The following is a 9502-nucleotide window of genomic DNA, read 5'->3' as shown; positions in this document are numbered from 1 at the left end:
AAGTAGAATGCACACCCGTCATCCGTCAACCATCGTCAGGGGAAGAGTTGTGTGAGTATAACGTACAGCAAGAAGAGAAAGTTGAAATGCTATTCATCGATGGGGAATGTAAGTTAGCAGACAGTAATTGCTATACTGTTTTCTTGTGTACGGGTACATTTAGTACAGTAGTTTAGTCGTTTTAAATACTGTTGTGTAGAGTAGGCATACAGTAAAGGTTGTCCTTCCTACAAACTACATCGACATACCGTTTCTTTTATTGTTGTAGTTGAAGGAAGGCGAAATGCTACGCAGGCAGCGGAACTGTGCACAGAGCGATGTCCTGACAAGAACCCACCTTTCCGACGGATGTTTTTTCGTCTTGTTGCGACGTTTCAGGAAACGAGAAGTTTCAACACACGACAACGCAATTGTCGTAGCACTCGCACAGACGAAGCTGCCGAAGTTGCTGTTCTCGCATCCGTTGCTATGAATCCACATGTGAGCACACGACAGCTTGAACACGACGTTGGCATTCCTAACACCACTGTACATCGTATTCTTACACGTCACCGGTTCCATCCTTACCATGTACACCTACATCAAGAATTGCATCGGAATAATTCCCAGGATCGTGTACTGTTCTGTCAGTGGGCACAGCAGCAAATCCTCGTTAACCGGAACTTCTTCTCCAGTGTTCTATTTATCAATGAATGTTCCTACTCAAACAAAGTACAGGTAAACACAAGAAGCCTGAATTATTGGTCCAGCGACAACCGACGATGGCCTAGACAGGTGGAACATCAGCGTCAATGCCTTGCGTGCACGTCGTATTCTGAACCGAAGGTATCCTGCCAGATGTATTGGTCGAGGAGGAACAGTTATTTGGCATTGTTAGGTCTCCTGATTTAAATCCTCTGGACTTTTTTCTTTAGGGATGACGTTGTCTATCGTGATAGTCCAACAACTCCACAGGACATGCAGAAACGTATCGTGCTTGCTTGTAATTCTCTTCAGCAGGCAACACTGGAAGAAGTAAATAATTCTTTCATTCAACGAGTGCACCAGGGTATCGGTGTCCATGGTCACCAATTTAAGCACCTTTGAATGTTGTACTCGTGGGCAATTGTGCATGAGAGTCAAAGTAAATTTTATGTAATTTTTTTACTTGGTTTTCATTTGTTTGCTGACAACTCCAGAAAGTGGACGAGTTTGTGACTCCGCGCTCAAAGTTTATTTTGTGTTGTGTAATTAATAAAGTTTTGTTTCAGTGAATGGTACACTGTGATACATTTTTGAATAGGTTTTTAAGACAGGAAATGAATTGCCGATTAAAAAGTACAGGGTGCCATTTAAAAAAGTCATACCGTTGTTCATGTCTTTGTAAAAAACAAAGCTACAACGAATGCAATCATGCTGATTGATGTCACCCTCACGGCTAAAGAACAATTGCTTGAAACATTTTGTAATTTGCATCTGGACCAATAGTTATTTAGTGTGGTCGAGATAAATGGGACACCCTGTATAACAGCTACATTTTAAAACTGTGTCATAGTTCGATAAGCATAATCCTTATCAATCATTTCTGTACGTCAGAATATTCGTCATATAGCTCTTGTAATTCTGCGATGAAGTCGTGTCTATATGTTTATTAGTTGTGTATTTACAGGGTGTAACAGGAGTAAGTGCAAGTATTTCTGTTGTTGGTTGAGGACGAAGTAGTGAACAAAATTGCGTCATATTTAAGCCACTTGCACTCTAATAATCATCGATATTCCAAGCTGTATGTTTTAAGCATGGTTAGTACCTCCAAGTATGCGTGGAAAAATCAAGCCGTTAATGCTTCTCTTCCCCTAGGCAGCAGGTCAGGTGTTGAACTGTGGACGCATGGACGCAAAACGGTCAATCTAAAAAAAGTGGTTCAAATCGCTCTGAGCACTATGGGACTTAACATCAGTCCCCTAGAACTTAGAACTACTTAAACCTAACTACCTAAAGACATCTCACACATCCATTCCCGAGACAGGATTCCAACCTGTGACCGTAGCAATCGCACGGCTCCGGACTTAAGCTCCTAGAACCGCTCGGCCACCGCGGCCGGCACGGTGAATCTATACTGACAGGTGTTGCGCACTTTGAGGTGCAATTACGACCATGTAGAAAACATCAGGTCATGAAGTGGGAAGACTGTTCGACGTAGAGAAAAAAACACCAAGACACTGATGTTTGTTAATGTTAAGGTAGAAAATACAAAAATACCTGCAATTGTATCCGTTCACCCTGGGACTGCGATAACCTGTCCTGTTCTCCCCAACCTGTGTATACACTGTTGACGAAAGTAACTGTCGTATGATGTTCACTACCAGGTAACATAGCTCGACGAAACGTGGACCATACTCAGAAAGGCCTGCCCGGCTAGCCGCGCGATCTAACGCGCTGCTTCCCGAGTGGGAAGGCGCACGTCGGTCCCCAGCACGAATCCACCCTGGGGATTGGTGTCGAGGTCCGGTGTGCCGGCCAGTCTGTGGATGGTTTTTAAGGCGGTTTTCCATCTGCCTCGGCGAATGCGGGTTGGTTTCCCTTATTCCGCCTCAATTACACAATGTCGGCGATTGCTACACAAACTGTCTCCGCGTACTCGTACACTGTAATTACTCTACTACGCAAACATTTGGGGTTACACTCGTCTGGGGCTAGGCGGGCAAAGCTTCTCCGTCGTTTCTAGGTCCCTGGTTGAATATACAATAAACAATACACAATAATTAGAAAGAACTGCTATGTTATAGTACAGAAGATAAATGAAATAAATACCAAAGGAAGAGAACAGAAATGCCACATTCAACTCAAAAAGTAATAATTTCATTGAAGTCCCTCGTCTTAATGATGGTTCCCGGCACATTACAAAAGGCGGGCCATGGTTCGTAATAGAATTTGTAGTCACCTTGGACGGCAGTGCATACGAACTCCCTTGTTAATCAAAAGGTCGGTAAAGAGTTCTTGTCGTAGAACGTTCTACTTCTCTACCAGAGCGGTAGACAGTTACTGAATGGCCGCTGGTGCATATTGAAGTACTGTAATACTTCTCCCAAAGGCATCCCACACATGCTCCATGTGATTTAAGTCCGGTGGAACAGACAGGTCAGTCCATTCATCAAATATCACCTCATTTAGGAGCTCCCCCAACTGCACAGTTCGATGCGGTCGTGCATTGTCGTCCAAAAAATCAAGTCTACGTCTAATGCACGTTCGATGCTGCCTAGCATCATACATAAAAATGCCAATCCAGGCCCAAATGCACCCTCGAAAAGATTCAAACTGGTAAGGAGTGCCATGTCACAACGACCTTGACCGGTGAGTGTACTGTGTACAAATATTTGCAGATCAATACGCCAGCAACATAATGCCATCCCACAACAGAATACCGGGGCAAGCAAAACGATCCGTTTCGGCAGTGGTCGTGGGTGCATTACGTTTAGCCACAAATCTTTGAGCACGGTGTGCTCGCTCACCATTCAACTTTATTGTCACTGAGCCCTGCGCAGCTCCCATTTATCCCATGTGTTGTTTGTCATCTTCTATTACGGAACTGCCGCCTCGTTTTCTTATTCCATTTACTGGCGTCACTAACACCCCGTCTTACTTGCCCGTGAGTGGCAGCAGCAGCGCGTATCGGTAAGTACACTATCGTACCATCTCTGGAGCGACCGATAATATTTCCAGGTCGTCGTGTGTCTGGAAGTCAGTTCAGGATGGACCAGCAGTGCAGTCAGTACGCAGCAGCAGTGAAGTCGGGGTCGGAGCGCCGGTGAGGCGCCGACAGCCAGTGCTCACCGACCGCTGGCGACACAGATGAACTGTCCGATGGAGGGAGATTGGAGCGGGACGACCGTTGGTTGGTCGTTCGGTTGGTCGTCTCATCGGCCGATGTATATTTGGTCCTTTCACTGTTTCCGGGCCTGGAAGTTAGTAGGCTGGCGTAGAGAAGCAAGGAAATCTCCGCGGCGCGTTGTTTGGCCGAGCCCACTGGTGGCCTCTCTGTGGTGTCGGAGTGTGTGGTGCTGTTCCCACTGCTACGAGGTTCGTGGCTCACCGATCCTAGACATGGAAGTTGAGTTTCGACTTAATCTACCAGCAGGACACGACTGTTCACATTGTGTCGTTCCGAGTTCATTGTCGGCTGTTGCGATATTCCCGCGAGCAACAACGTGTTGGTAAACCTTAGCCACCCTCCGGTGGAGTTTAACTGTACTTGGTTATTTGAATTGAAGTGAACGAGTGGAATCTTCTGCCTGGTGGCCGTTAACGTTCCGGTTACCTGCACTGGCCGTTGACGGAAATTCAGGCAGTGTATTTTCCTCAACGTGTTGTCTTGTCGGTGGGTCTGTTGACTGTCTCTCGGTTGGGTTGTCGTCGGATCGACACTTAAGCGAGCGTTAGTGTTTGAATTGCAGACTGACCCTCGGAGCTTCTGAGCACCCTTGGGTGTACTGCCGTTTCTTGTTTGTTCTTGTTGTTTGATCTTGTATGGCTTCTAGCCGATTTTTATTTAGCCCTTATGGTGTCAGATGGTTTGGGCCTTCAGCCTAATTTAAGAACTGTTTTACGGAGAGCCTTTGGCATTTTGAAATTAATGTTATTGACTCTTAAGTGTTGGGCCTTCAGCCGATTTTGAATTTAAGATGGGCGGCCGGTGTGGACGAGTGGTTCTAGGCGCTTCAGTCTGGAACCGCGTGACCGCTACGGTCGCAGGTTCGAATCCTGCCTCGGGCATGGATGTGTGTGATGTCCTTAGGTTAGTTAGGTCTATGTAGTTCTAAGTTATAGGGGACTGATGACCCCAGATGTTAAGTCCCATAGTACTTAGAGCCATTTGAACCATTTTTTGAATTTAAGTTGTTTTGCTCTTAAGGTGTCAGAGTCCTTGGGCCTTCAGCCGATTTTGAATTTAAGTTGTTTTGCTCAAAATTTGTCAGATTCTTGGGGCCTTCAGCCGATTGTGAATTGAAGTTGTTCTTCTCTTATGGTTAGATGGTTTGGGCCTTCAGCCTAATTTAAGAACTGTTTTATGTAAAGCCTTTGGCATTTTTAAAATTAATGTTATTGAGTCTTAAGTGCTGGGCCTTTACCGGTTTTGAATTTAACTTGTTTGCTCTTAAAGTGTCAGATTCTTTGGGCCTTCAGTCTAATTAAGGAGCTGTCTAAGATAAGGCCTTGCGTTGTAAACTTTAGCTTTAAGTTATTGACTTTCAGCCGTTTTTAAATTAAAGTGGTCTTGCCCTTAAGGCTGCAGATTGTATGGCGCATTCAGCCGCTATTTAAGTTCCAAAACTAAAGCTGCGGTTTTTTTTTATTTTCTTGGCTCTTGTAATTTTTGATCAAATAAAAGTTTGTATGTTCGAGTGTAACTGACAGCCGCTTATTTTGGACCCTTTCCACAACTTGAACTACCTGTCCTGTCCTTTTGGTTCAGCAGGACGTCTCAGTGACACTGTACTCCTTGCCCATGTGCGTCTTTTGAAGTGTATATTCTTCCCAAACTTCAATTTTATGTATGGCAATGTCAGACCACACCGGAGAGCGCAGGTGAAGGAGCTCTTGGAATGAGTGAAAATTCGTCAATGACCAGGCCAACCTGTTATTCGCGACTTAAATTCTATCGAGCACGTGTGGGAGCAATCATGAGGCTTACTGAAGCAGACCACTTGCTCCAACGATCATATAGCAGTTGTCAGCTGTCCTACCTCATGAACTCCTTACCAACCTTGTGGCCAGGGTGGGAGCATGCATTGCCATCCGTGGTGCTCACACACCCTACTAAGATTTATGCCTAGTCTTTTACAATGTCCAGCGGACCATCATAAATCGCGATAAATTCGATGTAATTATTATCTTTGAACAAAGGCCTCATTTCTGTTCATTTCATTGCATATTTATTTCTGTTACCTTATGTACTATATTTTAGCACTTCTTTCTACGCAGAGTATGTCGAAGAAGTCGGTAGCTTGTGAGCATTTTCTGTCAGATGTTATCCAGCTTCAAAGATACGAGAAGCCGTCCGCCTCATTCTTTTGATTATTATTTCTTCTAATTAGCTCCGAAGCTATATGGTGCGTGCAAGTTCGAAGTTTAAAGGCCCAAATAAAATCTTCACGGAATTTACTTCCAATAGATCTCGCAGATTAGTTTAACTTTTTCCGCTACAAAATTCTTTTCTGGTATTTTATTAAATTACTCATCCTCACTAACATATCTGTAGTTATGTCGTGTTATGTTGTTGTGAATATTGATTTTTATCTTAAAGTTTCATAGAGGTTTGTCGGCTACTGAGCTACGTGAGAACGACGGGCTGGTCGACGTAATCTGCCAACCGCTGACGACGGATACCGCTACAAGAGAGTCGGATCAGCCTTAGCCTGTGTGTTCGCTGATACAAGTCGAGCGAACACAATGCTCGATGCTTTCATGCAATAAAACTTAAGTATACCATGTACTGATGCAAGACGGGGCCAGTGCAATGCTCTGCACTTCGACACTGAATATCAGGACAGAACATTTTTTTTTTTTTTTTGTGGTAAGTACTATGGGACCAAACTGCTGAGGTCATCGGTCCCTAAGCTTATGCACTACTTAATATAACTTAAACTAACTTACGCTAAGGACAAACACACACACCAATGCCAGAGGGAGGACTCGAACCTCCGACGGGAGGAGCAGGACAGAATAAGTCACGTGCAGAAGACAAATGAGTTCAATGCTCATTGCTTTGACAAATTAATGTTTGGAGAAACTAAGACTGTACCGATATCAGTAGAGCAAGTGCATTGTTCATGCTTTCACAAAACAGAAAGTCAACTGTTTTGTAGCTGTCCGCTGTGCATAAGGACAATGCCGACACATTGAAACGAACCTGTTGAGATTACAACTATTATATCTGTTGCACAAGCTGCATGGCAAAGTAAGCAAGTAACGTGCTGCAGAGAATATTGATCGCATTACCGCAATTGTGCTACTGACATTCACTTAAGCATTTAACATGCGCCGACAATTGCCAAACAACGGCCGGAGATGATGTCCTGTCTATCACGGCCCAGAGCAGGAAGCTCGTTTCCCACGATGGTCACGAGCGTAGTATTCAGAATCCAAGTTCACAGGCCTCAACTCGGTGCTCTCTAAAAAGTCCACAAGGAGGGGACGCTGTTGCCAATGTGACGGGCAATAATTGTTGCCAAGTTCACAAAAGCCAGGAGAAAGTCCATGTAACTTCATTTCTTTTGCCTACAAGACGCACAGTTTTGAACATGAAGCTGGCACTCGACCGAAACAGTGTCTTCATGATAGGATGGTCGGCCAAACTTTTGCTCCCAAAACTGCCCAGGGCGACACAGTACTATCGGCTGAATCAAAGTTTTAGAGCGAATGGAACAGATTCCCCCACGCTGCCAAAATGGTGCTGAGGCTCTGAACTTTTGAACTGGCGGAGAAAAGAAGGAATGTCGTGTTCACTTATTCTCTGTGGTCTGGCGGCGTACATACACCCAAAGGGTGCAGACGCCAGTCTATCTTTCAATAGCGGTTGACCGAATCGTTGACCGAGCTCCACAAATTGCTCATTCCACCCAAAGCAGCCCCGGCTCGACGTAATGTCTTTCTGCTGGCAAACCACGCACCGTTCCGAAAGCAGGGCTGCCATGTCAGACACAATGCACTAGTACACTCACTAGATAACTGTAAAATAACTGCAGAAAATGACAAAATATCGTATAGAAATGTGTGACAGTAATGTCACATTGTGACAGTAACGTAACATTGTAATAGCAACATCACAATGTGACAGTAACGCCGTAGGCGACAACACGGAATTGCGTTGTCGCTACTTTTTGCGCCCATAGTTCGGCATCAGACCTGCGCCTTCAGCCCCGGTTCCAACACCAGTAAGAAGAAAAATTCCACCTCATCTCTAGCAATTAGTTTTGTGATAAGGCCGGCTGGAGTCGCCGAGCGGTTCTAGGCGCTTCAGTCCGGAACCGCGCGACTGCTACGGTCGCAGGTTCGAATCCTGCCTCGGGCATGGATGTGTGTGATGTCCTTAGGTTAGTTAGGTGCAAGTAGTTCTAAGTCTAGGGGACTGATGACCTCAGATGTTAAGTCCCATAGTGCTCAGAGCCATTTGAACCATTTTTGTGATACCTCATGGGCTACTAAATCTGTATAATTAGTTAAGTATTAACGGAGAAACTGCGTTTAGAGAATAGTAGTCCGTCTTCAGGCCACGAGTGGCCTACCGGGACCATCCGACCGCCGTGTCATCCTCAGTGGAGGATGCGGATAGGAGGGGCGTGGGGTCAGCACACCGCTCTCCCGGTCGTAATGATGGTATTCTTGACCGAAGCCGCTACTATTCGGTCGAGTACCTCCTCAATTGGAATCACGAGGCTGAGTGCACCCCGAAAGACGGCAACAGCGCATGGCAGCCGGGATGATCACCCATCCAAGTGCTGACCACGCCCGACAGCGCTTAACTTCGGTGATCTCACGGGAACCGGTGTAGCCACTGCGGCAAGGCCGTTGCCCTTGTTTAGAGAATAATATCACGCCAATTTCGATGTTCCATTCCCATTTCAGAAGAGTGTGTTGCAATCTTACTTGCTGGATTGTTTTGCATCATAAAGATAGACCAAGCCAACTAGAGTTACCTCAGTAAAATTGCAACCACGAAAAGTACATGACAGCGGTGTAAGATATTTTGCTTTTAGTAGTTAAAATTATAAACTGTATGGAATGAATAAGTCTTGAACAGATGTTAATTTCACCAGTGCGGTGTCCTTTTTTAATTAGTTCAATATTATTTAGGATCTGCTATGAAGCAATTTACGAAAACAATAGTAGATCTTAAGTGAAATAAACAGGGTGTACCTGGACCTAACAGTTCAGATTAAAGGTTCTATTTCAATACATTTCCATAGATGGTAATTTTTTTCAGTTTCTATAAAGTTCTTCATTATTTATGACTCTATCATTCAATCGACGAAGCTCAATTCAGGTGTTTATCCAGCAACCGAGGAAGAAGTATCTCGAGTGTGCTCTGTCATCATAGATACAGTAACTCAAATTTATGTGACAGTTATAATTGTGCACGACGAAGTCTGTCAAGTCGTAAGTATAAAAACTTGTTATAGTCAGCGAAGATGATATCTGATTTCGTCATTCAGTCTCCTCGATTATATTTTCCTCTGTATTAGTTATTATTTCCTTAGATTTGTGTTCTGTAATGGCAAGGAGTCTTTAGGCTAATCCACTCGTGCATTGTTGTTTACTGGTAATCTGTATTACACTTCCTTCTCTACTAATGTGGTTTGTAAATGGCACTATAGTTGTAGTGGTAGTAGTTCCACATTTTTAAAGTGTGCTCTGCATGTGTTTGTGTTTGTTGTGAAATAGCTTTGGTTTTTAATGAATTCAGCACATATGGAGTTATTATTCTCTAATTTCCAGCATTAACGCGCGCGATGTCATTAGTTTTGGA

At 44.4% G+C, this 9502-nt stretch overlaps 1 pseudogene; it reads right to left on the bottom strand.

Annotated features, from left to right (window-relative positions):
- Positions 1-8431: 8431 nt before the first annotated feature.
- Positions 8432-8549, bottom strand: LOC126459700 (5S ribosomal RNA; annotated as a pseudogene).
- Between the last annotated feature and the right edge of the window lie 953 nt (positions 8550-9502).

The sequence above is a fragment of the Schistocerca serialis genome, chromosome 2 (genome assembly GCF_023864345.2).
Source record: "Schistocerca serialis cubense isolate TAMUIC-IGC-003099 chromosome 2, iqSchSeri2.2, whole genome shotgun sequence".
NCBI classification, from domain to species: domain Eukaryota; kingdom Metazoa; phylum Arthropoda; class Insecta; order Orthoptera; family Acrididae; genus Schistocerca; species Schistocerca serialis.
Note: the sequence above shows the minus strand (reverse complement) of the source record. Positions and strands in the feature narration are given on the sequence as shown.